Genomic DNA, 15,000 nt, shown 5'->3' on the forward strand with positions numbered 1-15,000 from the left:
GCGTCTTAATACATATGCAAAAAAATTCATTATTGGCCCACCATTGATTAGAAGATTTAGCTTGTATGAATCGCTATTGGTTTGATACGAATAATGACAATCGTTTCAGTATGTTAAGGATACAGATGTATCCACAATTCATTTAGAGTTACTTAATAGTCTATTTCTTATACCATATCTCTATCCCGTGAAATTCTCGAGCCAAAAGATGGATGCATATGCTGTGTTTCATTTTGCTAAATGATATCAATTAAATGGTGTATCAATTCCATAAATTGCATATAGCAATAAATAAATCAGCAAAATTCTTTCTAATATTTTAGATAGAAGAAACATTTCTTCTATCTAAAATATTAGAAAGAATGTACCCTTCTATCCAAATCCAATTTGCATCGATAAAATAAATCCAAATTCCAGTAGTAGATGAATAATTGCAAATTTGTGTGTGTACGAGATTAGAATAACTTCAAAATAACTGACATAATTTTGTATTTTTCCTGATCAGAAAAATACATGAAAAAGAAAGGAGGTAGAAAAATTTTTGGATTTATGGTTAAAGAAGAAAAAGAAGAAAACAGGGGTTCTGTTGAATTTCAAGTATTCAGTTTCACCAATAAGATACGGAGACTTGCTTCACATTTGGAATTACACAAAAAAGATTTTTCATCGGAAAGAGGTCTACGAAGACTTTTGGGAAAACGTCGACGTTTGCTGGCTTATTTGGCAAAGAAAAATAGAGTACGTTATAAGAAATTAATCGGTCAGTTGAATATTCGGGAGCAGTAATTTAATCGTTCAAATTTTTTTCTTGTTTTATTATTTTTTTAGTAGTCTTATAGTAGTCTTAGATTTTTCATTTTGATGAGCCTCGCTTTGAGGAATTCATGGAATAATCCATTTTCATGGAATAATGAATTAAGGAAGAAAGGATATGAGTCTACCGCTTACAAGAAAAGATCTCATGATAGTCAATATGGGCCCTCAACACCCATCAATGCATGGTGTTCTTCGACTGATCGTTACTCTCGATGGTGAGGATGTTATTGATTGTGAACCCATATTAGGGTATTTACACAGAGGAATGGAAAAAATCGCGGAAAACCGAACTATTATACAATACTTACCTTATGTAACAAGGTGGGATTATTTAGCTACTATGTTTACAGAAGCAATAACAGTAAATGCACCAGAATTCTTGGAGAATATTCAAATACCACAAAGAGCCAGCTATATTAGGGTAATTATGTTAGAATTAAGCCGGATAGCTTCTCACTTGCTATGGCTTGGACCTTTTATGGCGGATCTCGGCGCACAGACTCCTTTTTTCTATATTTTTAGAGAGAGAGAATTAATATATGATCTATTTGAAGCTGCTACAGGTATGCGAATGATGCACAATTACTTTCGCATCGGAGGAGTAGCCGCCGATCTACCTTATGGATGGATCGATAAATGTTTAGATTTCTGTGATTATTTTTTACGCGGAGTTGTTGAATATCAACAACTTATTACACAGAATCCAATTTTTTTAGAGCGAGTTGAAGGAGTAGGTTTTATTAGCGGAGAAGAAGCAGTAAATTGGGGCTTATCGGGACCGATGTTACGAGCTTCTGGAATACAATGGGATCTTCGTAAAGTAGATCCTTATGAGTCTTACAACCAATTTGATTGGAAAGTCCAATGGCAAAAAGAAGGGGATTCGTTAGCTCGCTATTTAGTACGAATTGGTGAAATGAGGGAATCCATCAAAATAATTCAACAAGCTGTAGAAAAAATTCCTGGAGGACCTTATGAAAATTTAGAAGTCCGACGCTTTAAGAAAGAAAATAATTCTGAATGGAATGATTTTGAGTATAAATTTCTTGGTAAAAAACCTTCGCCCAATTTTGAATTGTCAAGACAAGAGCTTTATGTAAGAGTAGAAGCCCCAAAAGGTGAATTAGGGATTTATCTAGTAGGAGATGATAGCCTTTTCCCCTGGAGATGGAAAATCCGTCCACCCGGGTTTATTAATTTGCAAATTCTTCCTCAGCTAGTTAAAAAAATGAAATTGGCTGATATCATGACGATATTAGGTAGTATAGATATCATTATGGGGGAAGTTGATCGTTGAAATGATAATAGATAGGGTAGAGGTAGAAACTATCAATTCTTTTTCGAAATTGGAATTATTAAAAGAAGTCTATGGACTGATATCGATTCTACCCATTTTGACCCTCCTTTTGGGAATAACAATAGAGGTACTCGTAATTGTGTGGTTAGAAAGAGAAATATCTGCGTCGATACAACAACGTATTGGTCCTGAATATGCTGGCCCCCTGGGCCTGCTTCAAGCTATAGCAGATGGGACTAAGCTACTTTTTAAAGAAGATATTCTGCCATCCCGAGGAGATATTTCTTTATTTAGCATTGGACCCTCTATAGCAGTCATATCAGTTTTATTAAGTTTTTTAGTTATCCCTTTGGGATATCATTTTGTTTTAGCCGATCTTAGTATTGGTGTTTTTTTATGGATTGCCATTTCAAGTATAGCTCCTATTGGTCTTCTTATGGCAGGATATAGCTCAAATAATAAATATTCTTTTTCAGGCGGTCTACGAGCTGCTGCTCAATCCATTAGTTATGAAATACCATTAACTTTTTGTGTGCTAGCAATATCTCTACGTGTGATTCGTTAAAATAGATCTTTTTCCTATAAAATCCATTAACTATTTATATTCCTTTTCTTATTTAGTATTTGGGTTGGTAAGTTAAACTAGATAGCTATATGAGTGAAACAAAACAGCTTATAAATTTGTAGTAAAAAGAAAAAATCTCATTTCCTACGTACAAGAAAAAAGTGGAAGTAAACATAAGCAGTGTAAACTCTTTATCCCAAGGTTGATATTTTTTAATTAGTCATCATATCTTGAAGCGGCCAAGAATAAAGGATTCACGATATGGAATTCCATTACTAGAATACTCCTAGTTATTACTATAACTTAATAATCCATAAGAAGAATCCACCAAAAGTTAGTGAAGGGTTAGGAACACTAAAGTACATAAAGGATTAGTAATGGAAAATCTAAAACATTAGAGATTTTTGCCCATAAAAGGAATCATAATAAGGACTTGCAATTTGTAGAAATTATCAAGTAGTACTTTCTTCGGATTCCGATCCAGAGTATGTTCCCATTCACTTGTTAAGGAAATGGCTATCAAGAACGAATTAACCCTTTATCCATTTTTTCTTTTTAAATACCCCCTCCCTGGGGAAAGAAGAATAGTAAAAAAGATATGGAGTGCACTAGAAAAAATTTTCATTATTTCCTTCCTCTATCCATATTCATGCAGAATTGCTCATGAACTAATACCCAACTCTTTCCATTTATTAATTGAATTCCTATAACAAGTAACAAGTGTTTTATTCCAAGATTAAGTTATTACTGAACAAAGAAAAATTTTCATTATATTATAAAGGATGAGATCAATTCGGAAGCGCTTTTTCTTATTCTAGCAGACGGAATTCCTTTGGTCTAATTTAGGACTTTCAAATCTATTTTATTTTATCTAATTCTATCTACGCCCCCGGGGCTAGGAACAAAACAGTCCTTTCCTTTTTCTGATCATAGAGAAGCCGTATGAAGCTAAGGTTTCATGTACGGTTTTGAAATAGCGGTGGGAACTGTGATGTTATCACCGACTATGATTATCTAACAGTTCAAGTACAGTTGATATAGTTGAAGCACAGTCAAAATACGGTTTTTTTGGATGGAATATTTGGCGTCAGCCTATAGGTTTTCTGGTTTTTTTAATTTCTTCTTTGGCAGAATGTGAAAGATTACCCTTTGATTTACCAGAAGCGGAGGAAGAATTAGTAGCAGGTTACCAAACTGAATATTCCGGTATCAAATATGGTTTATTTTATCTTGTTTCTTACCTAAATTTATTAGTTTCTTCTTTATTTGTAACAGTTCTCTACTTGGGCGGGTGGAATTTATCTATTCCCTATATATCCTTTTTTGATTTTTTCCAAATGAATAAAGCAGTTGGAATTTTGGAAATGACAATGGGTATATTTATTACATTAACTAAAGCTTATTTATTTCTCTTCATTTCTATCACAATAAGATGGACTTTACCGAGGATGAGAATGGATCAGTTATTAAATCTTGGATGGAAATTTCTTTTACCTATTTCCCTGGGCAATCTCTTATTAACAACCTCTTCTCAACTTGTTTCACTATAAATAAGATAATACAATAATAGTAAGAATATTTTCAACACAAAAGCTCTCTCAAACAAGAGAAAGAAACATATCTTTTTCATAGATATTTAGAATGAATATGTTCCCTATGGTAACTGGGTTCATGAGTTATGGTCAACAAACAATACGTGCTACAAGGTACATAGGTCAAAGTTTCATAACTACCTTATCCCACACAAATCGTTTACCTATAACGATTCACTACCCTTATGAAAAATCAATTACACCAGAGCGTTTCCGAGGGCGAATCCACTTTGAATTTGATAAATGTATTGCTTGTGAAGTATGTGTTCGCGTATGTCCGATAGATTTACCCGTTGTGGATTGGAGATTTGAAAAGGATATTAAAAGAAAACAATTGCTTAATTATAGTATTGATTTCGGAGTTTGTATATTTTGTGGCAATTGTGTTGAGTACTGTCCAACAAGCTGTTTATCAATGACTGAAGAATATGAACTTTCTACCTATGATCGTCATGAATTGAATTACAATCAAATTGCTTTAAGTCGGTTACCAATCTCCATAATGGGAGATTACACAATTCAAACAATTAGGAATTCGTCTGAAAGTAAAATAAACAAAGAAAAATCTTCGAATTCAAGAACGATTACTGATTACTAAACTTTGATTTTGTCTTTCTGTTATAAAAATCTAATAATTCTTTATTAAACTTTAAAATTAAACTATAAAGAAAAACGAAAAACTACTGCTTATTGGAAATTATTTCTTATTTTAAATCAGACTAGATTTTCGTGATATAATATAATTTATAACTATAAGTTTATACACAAAAAAATACCCTAATCCTTTTTTCCTTCCTTGAATCCTTTAGTTTTAGTCAGTTCATGAAAAATTTTATACTATTAATTTCTTTTTATCCATAATGGATTTACCTGGACCAATACATGAGATTCTTATGCTATTTGGGGGATTTGTTCTTCTACTAGGGGGTCTAGGAGTAGTATTACTTACCAACCCCATTTATTCTGCCTTTTCGCTGGGATTAGTTCTTGTTTGTATATCCTTATTCTATTTTTTATTAAATTCCTACTTTGTAGCTGTCGCACAACTTCTTATTTATGTGGGAGCCATAAATGTCTTGATCATATTCGCTGTAATGTTCGTAAATGGCTCAGAATGGTCTAAAGATAAGAATTATTGGACTATTGGAGATGGGTTCACTTCACTCGTTTGTATAACTATTGTTTTTTCACTAATGACTACTATCCCAGATACGTCGTGGTATGGAATTCTTTGGACTACAAGATCAAACCAAATAGTAGAACAGGGTCTCATAAATAATGTTCAACAAATTGGAATTCATTTAGCAACCGATTTTTATCTTCCGTTTGAACTCATTTCCATAATTCTTCTAGTTTCTTTAATAGGTGCAATTACTATGGCTCGGCAATAAGAAAACTTAGAAAAAGTACAAATTATAAGAATTGCAAATCTAAAATAAATAACTAAAGAATCACAATTTTGATTTAGTAAAATCCATCTACTGCCAACAAATACCTCCTTTTTTTTTTTTTTTTTTTTCTTTTGTTGTGTAATTGTTCTATTGTAATTAATTGAATCGGTTCAATTCTTGCCCTCATATTGAAATGAATCGAGATTGATAAGGAGTTAGTTAATGATGTTTGAGCATGTACTTTTTTTGAGTGTCTATTTATTTTCGATTGGTATCTATGGATTGATCACAAGCCGAAACATGGTTAGAGCTCTAATATGTCTTGAACTTATACTGAATTCAATTAATCTAAATCTCGTAACATTTTCTGATCTATTTGATAGTCGCCAATTAAAAGGAGATATTTTCGCAATTTTTGTTATAGCCCTTGCAGCTGCTGAAGCCGCTATTGGACTATCCATTCTTTCTTCCATCCATCGTAATAGGAAATCCACTCGTATCAATCAATCTAATTTATTGAATAATTAGACTTTTGAGAATAATTAGACATAGAATCCTCTAAACAAAGGCGCACATATTAAAATAAATAGAAATCAATACTATTTTCTTAGTATTATTTGAGAATATCCATTTTTTTTAGTAGATTATTGCATAGTATTCTTTTTCACTTAAATGAATTTTTGTATTTGTAATTCATTGATATTGCAATTTGAATATTGCAATAATTTATATTGAAAAGACGATAGCCAATTTATTGGCTAATTCGAATTCGTCTGTACAATTCGTAAAATTCTTTCTTATTTCTTATTTATTGTTGAAATCCAAAATTAAAGTCTCTTGCTCTCTTCACGCTTTCTCACAAACAGATTAAAAAATAGATTTTTTTTTTTGAAGTTTGGATAAACCATTGCTTCGTCTGGTGTCTACAATACATATGACTCATTATAGTACTAATTTCATTTTACCAGATCGAAAAATTTTATGTTGAAAAGAAAAATTTATAGATCCAATGTCACATTCCGTAAAAATTTACGATACATGTATAGGATGCACTCAATGTGTACGAGCTTGTCCAACAGATGTATTAGAAATGATACCCTGGGATGGATGTAAAGCCAAGCAAATTGCTTCCGCGCCGAGAACCGAAGATTGTGTGGGTTGTAAGAGATGTGAATCTGCCTGCCCGACAGATTTTTTAAGTGTCCGCGTTTATTTAGGGCCTGAAACAACACGTAGCATGGCTCTATCTTATTGATACGTTACAAAAAACTTCACTCGAATCGTCTGATTCCTCTTTACCGAAGAAGCCTGTGCTCGAAATAATCGAGCACGGGCTTTTCTGGTCAAAACGTATCTTGTCTTTATCACTTTATCATGAGTTATTTTCCTTGGTTAACAATACTTGTTGTTTTGCGATATTTGCAGGTTCATTAATTTTCTTTTTACCTCATAAGGGAAACAAAGTCGTTAGGTGGTATACTATATCTATTTGTTTATTAGAATTCCTTCTAATGACTTATGCGTTCTGTTATCATTTCCAACTGGAGGATCCCTTAATCCAATTAAAGGAGGATTATAAATTGGATAGATGTCTTCGATTTCCACTGGAGATTGGGAATCGATGGACTTTCATTAGGATCTATTTTATTGACAGGATTTATCACTACTTTAGCTACTTTAGCAGCTTGGCCAATTACACGGAATTCGCGATTATTCTATTTCCTGATGCTCGCAATGTATAGTGGTCAAATAGGATTATTTTCTTCGCGAGACCTTTTACTTTTTTTTTATCATGTGGGAGTTAGAATTAATTCCTGTTTACTTACTTTTATCCATGTGGGGGGGGAAGAGGCGTCTATATTCAGCTACAAAGTTTATTTTGTATACTGCAGGCGGTTCCATTTTTTTCTTAATCGGAGTTCTGGGTATGGGCTTATATGGTTCCAACGAACCAGGATTAGATTTGGAAAGATTAATTAATCAATCATACCCTGCAACCTTGGAAATACTTTTATATTTTGGCTTCCTTATTGCTTATGCTGTCAAATTGCCGATTATACCCCTACATACGTGGTTACCAGATACCCATGGGGAAGCACATTATAGTACATGTATGCTTTTAGCGGGAATATTATTAAAGATGGGAGCATATGGATTGATTCGGATCAACATGGAATTGTTACCTCATGCTCATTATCTATTTTCGCCCTGGTTAGTAATAATAGGAGCGATCCAAATAATCTATGCAGCTTCAACTTCTCTTGGTCAACGAAATTTCAAAAAAAGAATAGCTTATTCCTCTGTATCTCACATGGGTTTCATAATTATAGGAATTGGTTCCATAACCAACATTGGACTCAATGGAGCTATTTTACAAATATTATCCCATGGATTTATTGGTGCTACACTTTTTTTCTTGGCAGGAACCGCTTCTGATAGAATGCGTCTTGTTTATCTCGAAGAACTGGGGGGAATATCTATCCCAATGCCTAAAATTTTTACCATGTTTAGTAGCTTTTCAATGGCTTCTCTTGCCTTACCAGGAATGAGTGGTTTTGTCGCAGAATTAGTAGTATTTTTTGGACTAATTACTAGTCCAAAATTTCTGTTAATGCCAAAAACACTAATTACTTTTGTAATGGCAATTGGAATGATATTAACTCCTATTTATTTATTATCTATGTTACGCCAGATGTTCTATGGATACAAGCTATTTAATGTTCCAAACGCAAATTTTGTGGATTCTGGACCACGAGAACTCTTTATTTTAATCTGTATCTTTTTACCAGTAATAGGAATTGGTATTTATCCAGATTTTGTTCTCTCCCTATCCGTTGACAGGGTAGAGGCTCTCTTATCCAATTATTATCCTAAATAGGTTTGCTTTTTTTTACTCGTCTGCTCTATTAATGCAGAAATAAGTAAAAAAGTATATAATGCAGAAATAAGTAAAAAAGTATAATTAGATCTATCTCGAATTTTTGAGAACCCTTTGATAAGGCGTTCAAGGGGTTCTCAAATAAAACATAAAAGTAAAAACCTTCATTTCATGAAGGTTTTATTTTATGTAATCATTTAGGTGTTAATGTAAACGAACCATAACTATGTAAGCCTATTCCTAATAGATTTATACCAAAATAACAAATCCAAATTATAAGAAATCCTATCAAAGCTATAAGTGCAGAATTCGTACCCTTCCAATTTGGATTTGTTCTACTATGTAAATAAATTGCGAATATGGTCCAAGTAATAAATGCCCAAGTTTCCTTAGGATCCCAATTCCAATAGGATCCCCAGGCCTCATTAGCCCATACTGCTCCACAAAGAATACCTACGGTTAAAAGGGTAAATCCTAGGCTAATGACACGATAACTCCAAGAATCCAAACGCTCCGTTAATTGATATTTGTAATAATTTGGAAATGAAGGGACAGAGGTTCTTTTTAAAGCACTTCTTTTTGCATAAAAATATTTAATATCACTAAAGAAAAATGTTTTATTTAAAACATTTTTTTTCTTTTTAGAAAAGAAATGGAAATTATTTCGAAATCTAATGATTAGAATAGCGGCAGATAATAAGGATCCGCACAAAAGAGTTGCATAGCTTAATAACATCATACTGACATGCATCATTAACCACTGAGATTGTAGAGCAGGTACTAGTATCGTGGATTGATGCATTTCAGTTAAAAGACCCGATGTGGCAAAGCCTTGCGTTAAAATAGTACTTGGCGTAGTTATTGTGCTTAAATCATTTTTAGAGTTCTGTATTTTAGGAATGGTATGAAGAATATACAGGGCCCATGAAAGGAAGATCAATGACTCATATAAATTACTTAATGGAAAATGTCCCGAGGAAGCCCAACGAGAAACTAAGAATCCTGTTATAGAGAAAAAAGTAACTATCATTCCTTTTTCTGACGAATCGCGTAATCCTCCAAGTTCACGAACTAATAAGGTTATAAAATGAATCGTAATCACAATTGAAATCGTTGAGAAAGAGATATGAGTTAGTATATGTTCTAAAGTTGCAAATAGCATAAGGGGAAGGTCCCATTACAAAATTGTAAATTTCGAATTGATTTCTAATCTATTGTATTCTTTTTCAAGAATGCCGCCACTCGGATTCGAACCGAGATGCTTGAGCACTGCTTCCTAAGAGCAGCGTGTCTACCAATTTCACCATGGCGGCTAACTTCAAATAATAGGTAACTTAAAAGAATAATAGCTATTATCTTGGGAATCGTCGATATTGGGAAAGTCCATAAAATTTAGGAACATTAGAGTTTTCATTAAAATAGACTTCGTTTGGTAGTATCGTTTCCATTTTTTTTTTTTACAATAAACTCTTGCTTTGCCCAATAGAAACACAAACACTGCTTGAAAGAGTTGGAACTTCTTTTTTCTAACTTGCAATTATAGAACTAATTTTTTCTAATTAATTTCCCCTTTACATTTTGAAAATTCTTTCAATACAATGAAAAAAATCCAAAAGGGTTTCTATTTAATGATGAAATTAAAATAAAATGGATAAATAGAAAAGGCTTTTTGGATTTTTTAAAAATTTCTAGAATGAAAGTCTTTATGCTCTTATTAATAAGATTTACTAACCTTATGATTTTGGAGAAGATAGGTGGAAGTTGTAAGTCCTATTGTAAGAATACTCCACTTTTCATAATTTTCCTAATAGAATATGAGGATTCTATTAGGAAAATTATGAAAAGTTCATTGATAGGAAAAGAATACTTAGCACACAGTATACCAAACAAAACTTTTTTTTTCTTGTATATATAAGATAAGAGGGGTTTTTTGTTCTAAGAATATTGTACCGAGTAATTCGACACATAAAAGTACATTCAAAGAAGAATCCAAATTATTAAATAATTGGAATTCTTTTTTGATAAGTCAATTCATATTATTCCAAAATCTTATTATTTGTTTGTTGCCCAGAAAAACCCTTTGGTTTTGGATGCTCATTACCGCTCGAAAATGATCTTGATTTTACTAAAGAATAAGATTGTACTATGGAAAAATAAGTCTTTTTCTTCCAAATATTTTTACGAATACGCTTTTTTGACATTGAAGTACGTTTTTTTGGAACTGCCATTCAAAAAGGAAATTACTTTTTTCTAGTTGTATGTGAAAGACATCTATTGCTGCAAATCAATCCTTCTTTCTTCTTTTTATTAGTATTTATACTTAGATACTGAAAGATACTTAAATTTTGAATTATTTTTTACTTCATTTTGTCTAATGCGGATAAGACAACAAGAATTTTTTAACATTTTTTCTTTATATATTTTATACTTTTTTTTTAATAATATAGAATATATAGAAGGGTTTCTCATTTAAATCTATTTATATCTATTTATATATCAAGTATACTCCATATATAGATATATGGTATGGAAGCCTATCCCCCATATAAGATAAGACGGGGGGATAAAAAGAAGGGAAAATGAAAATAGTTAATTAAGTTCAGAATGGTATTCCATAAAGGAAAGGAATTCCAATCAAAACAAAAAATACTGAGTCTCTTAAACAAGACATTCTAAAACTTAGGTAATTTATAGTCATTAGAATTTTAGTTCTATATGAAGTAAGGACTATTCGATAATTTCTTATAAACATAGGTTTTCATTGGAATTCACTCAATCAGTTAATTATGGAACAAGAGAGCTGTTTCATCTTTGTTTTAAAGAAATATAAAAATGAATTATGAATAGAAAGTAAAATGATTCCACTTTTTTTTTTTTATTTTTATAAATATCTTTATTTAGTTAATAAAATAACTTCGTTACCTAGTTATTTTATTAACTTTTTTAATTTAACCAACTAAACCCATTCTTAATTTTTAATTATTTCAATGAGATAAATTTTGGAAAAATTAAGAATTTCAGTATTTTTTCTTATTCTTTTTATTTATTCTTTCAGAAAGAGATAAGAATTGGTTTGGTGAATCGGAAACAATTTTATAGAAAAATTGAAGTAAAAATTGAAGTAAAAATTGCAATTTCTTTTCTTATGGAACATACATATCAATATGCATGGGTAATCCCTCTTCTCCCACTTCCAGTTATTATGTCAATGGGATTTGGCCTTATTCTTATTCCGACAGCAACAAAAAATCTTCGTCGCATATGGGCTTTTCCTAGTGTTTTACTCTTAAGTATAGCTATGGTATTCTCAGTTCAACTGTCTATTCAACAAATAAATGGAAGTTCGATCTATCAATATCTATGGTCTTGGACCGTCAATAATGATTTTTCTTTAGAATTTGGATACTTGATTGACCCACTTACTTCTATTATGTTAATACTAATTACTACTGTAGGAATCCTGGTTCTTATTTATAGTGATGGTTATATGTCTCACGATGAAGGATATTTGAGATTTTTTGTTTATATAAGTTTTTTCAATACTTCCATGTTGGGATTGGTTACTAGCTCCAATTTGATACAAATTTATTTTTTTTGGGAACTCGTGGGAATGTGTTCTTATTTATTGATAGGCTTTTGGTTTACACGACCAATCGCAGCGAGTGCTTGTCAAAAAGCTTTTGTAACTAATCGTGTAGGGGATTTTGGTCTATTATTAGGAATTTTAGGTTTTTTTTGGATAACAGGTAGTTTAGAGTTTAGGGATTTGTTCAAAATAGCTAATAACTGGATTCCTAATAATGGAATTAACTCTTTACTTACTACTTTGTGTGCTTTTTTATTATTCCTTGGTGCAGTTGCGAAATCCGCACAATTCCCTCTTCACGTATGGTTACCCGATGCTATGGAAGGGCCCACTCCTATTTCGGCTCTTATACACGCAGCAACTATGGTTGCTGCGGGAATTTTTCTTCTAGCTCGACTTCTTCCTCTTTTCATATCTTTACCTTTGATAATGAGTTTTATTTCTTTAGTAGGTACAATAACACTATTCTTAGGAGCTACTTTAGCTCTTGCTCAGAGAGATATTAAAAGAAGCTTAGCCTATTCTACAATGTCTCAATTGGGTTATATGATGTTAGCTCTAGGTATAGGTTCTTATCAAGCTGCTTTATTCCATTTGATCACTCATGCTTATTCAAAAGCTTTATTGTTCTTGGGATCCGGATCCGTTATTCATTCAATGGAACCTCTTGTTGGATATTCACCAGATAAAAGTCAAAATATGGTTCTTATGGGCGGTTTAAGAAAATACATTCCAATCACAAGAACTACTTTTTTATGGGGTACACTTTCTCTTTGTGGTATTCCACCTCTTGCTTGCTTCTGGTCCAAAGATGAAATCCTTAGTAATAGTTGGTTGTATTCGCCCTTTTTTGGAATAATAGCCTCCTTTACTGCAGGATTAACTGCCTTTTATATGTTTCGGATATATTTACTTACATTTGATGGGTATTTGCGTGTTCATTTTCAAAATTACAGTAGCACTAAAGAGAGTTCCTTGTATTCAATATCCTTATGGGGAAAAAGGATACCCAAAGGAGTGAATAGGGATTTCGTTTTATCAACAACGAAGAGTGGAGTTTCTTTTTTTTCACAAAATATACCAAAAATTCAAGGTAATACAAGAAATAGGATAGGATCCTTTACTACGTCTTTTGGGGCTAAAAAAACTTTTGCCTATCCGCATGAAACGGGAAATACTATGTTATTTCCTCTTCTTATATTACTACTTTTCACTTTGTTCATTGGATTCATAGGAATCTCTTTTGATAATGGAGGAATTGGTAATGGAATAGCAGAGTTAACCATATTATCAAAGTGGTTAACTCCCTCAATAAACTTTACCCAGGAAAGTTCTAATTCTTTTGTAAATTCATATGAATTTATTACTAATGCAATTTCTTCTGTAAGTCTAGCTATCTTTGGTTTATTCATAGCATATATCTTCTATGGATCCGCTTATTCTTTTTTTCAGAATTTGGATTTAATAAACTCTTTTTACAAAGGAAATCCTAAAAAAGAATTTTTAGATCAAGTAAAAAAAAATATATACAGTTGGTCATATAATCGTGGTTATATAGATATTTTCTATACTAGGGTCTTTACCCTCGGTATAAGAGGGTTAACCGAACTCACGGAGTTTTTTGATAAGGGTGTTATTGATGGAATTACCAATGGAGTGGGTCTTGCTAGTTTTTGTATAGGAGAGGAAATTAAATATGTAGGGGGAGGTCGAATCTCGTCTTATTTATTCTTTTTTTTATGTTATGTATCTGTGTTTTTATTCTTTTTTCTTTCTTAAGTTAAGGAATTTACAACAAGTCTCTTGCAAAAATAACTATCCTATCCCCTTTCTACAATCTCTCTATATCCTTGTTACATAAGGTAAGTATTGTATAATAGTTCGGTTTTCCGCGATTTTTTCCATTCCTCTGTGTAAATACCCTAATATGGGTTCACAATCAATAACATCCTCACCATCGAGAGTAACGATCAGTCGAAGAACACCATGCATTGATGGGTGTTGAGGGCCCATATTGACTATCATGAGATCTTTTCTTGTAAGCGGTAGACTCATATCCTTTCTTCCTTAATTCATTATTCCATGAAAATGGATTATTCCATGAATTCCTCAAAGCGAGGCTCATCAAAATGAAAAATCTAAGACTACTATAAGACTACTAAAAAAATAATAAAACAAGAAAAAAATTTGAACGATTAAATTACTGCTCCCGAATATTCAACTGACCGATTAATTTCTTATAACGTACTCTATTTTTCTTTGCCAAATAAGCCAGCAAACGTCGACGTTTTCCCAAAAGTCTTCGTAGACCTCTTTCCGATGAAAAATCTTTTTTGTGTAATTCCAAATGTGAAGCAAGTCTCCGTATCTTATTGGTGAAACTGAATACTTGAAATTCAACAGAACCCCTGTTTTCTTCTTTTTCTTCTTTAACCATAAATCCAAAAATTTTTCTACCTCCTTTCTTTTTCATGTATTTTTCTGATCAGGAAAAATACAAAATTATGTCAGTTATTTTGAAGTTATTCTAATCTCGTACACACACAAATTTGCAATTATTCATCTACTACTGGAATTTGGATTTATTTTATCGATGCAAATTGGATTTGGATAGAAGGGTACATTCTTTCTAATATTTTAGATAGAAGAAATGTTTCTTCTATCTAAAATATTAGAAAGAATTTTGCTGATTTATTTATTGCTATATGCAATTTATGGAATTGATACACCATTTAATTGATATCATTTAGCAAAATGAAACACAGCATATGCATCCATCTTTTGGCTCGAGAATTTCACGGGATAGAGATATGGTATAAGAAATAGACTATTAAGTAACTCTAAATGAATTGTGGATACATCTGTATCCTTAACA

The sequence above is a fragment of the Triticum urartu genome, unplaced genomic scaffold, assembly GCF_056163025.1.
Source record: "Triticum urartu cultivar PI428250 unplaced genomic scaffold, HENAU_Tu73 scaffold157, whole genome shotgun sequence".
Lineage (NCBI taxonomy): Eukaryota > Viridiplantae > Streptophyta > Magnoliopsida > Poales > Poaceae > Triticum > Triticum urartu.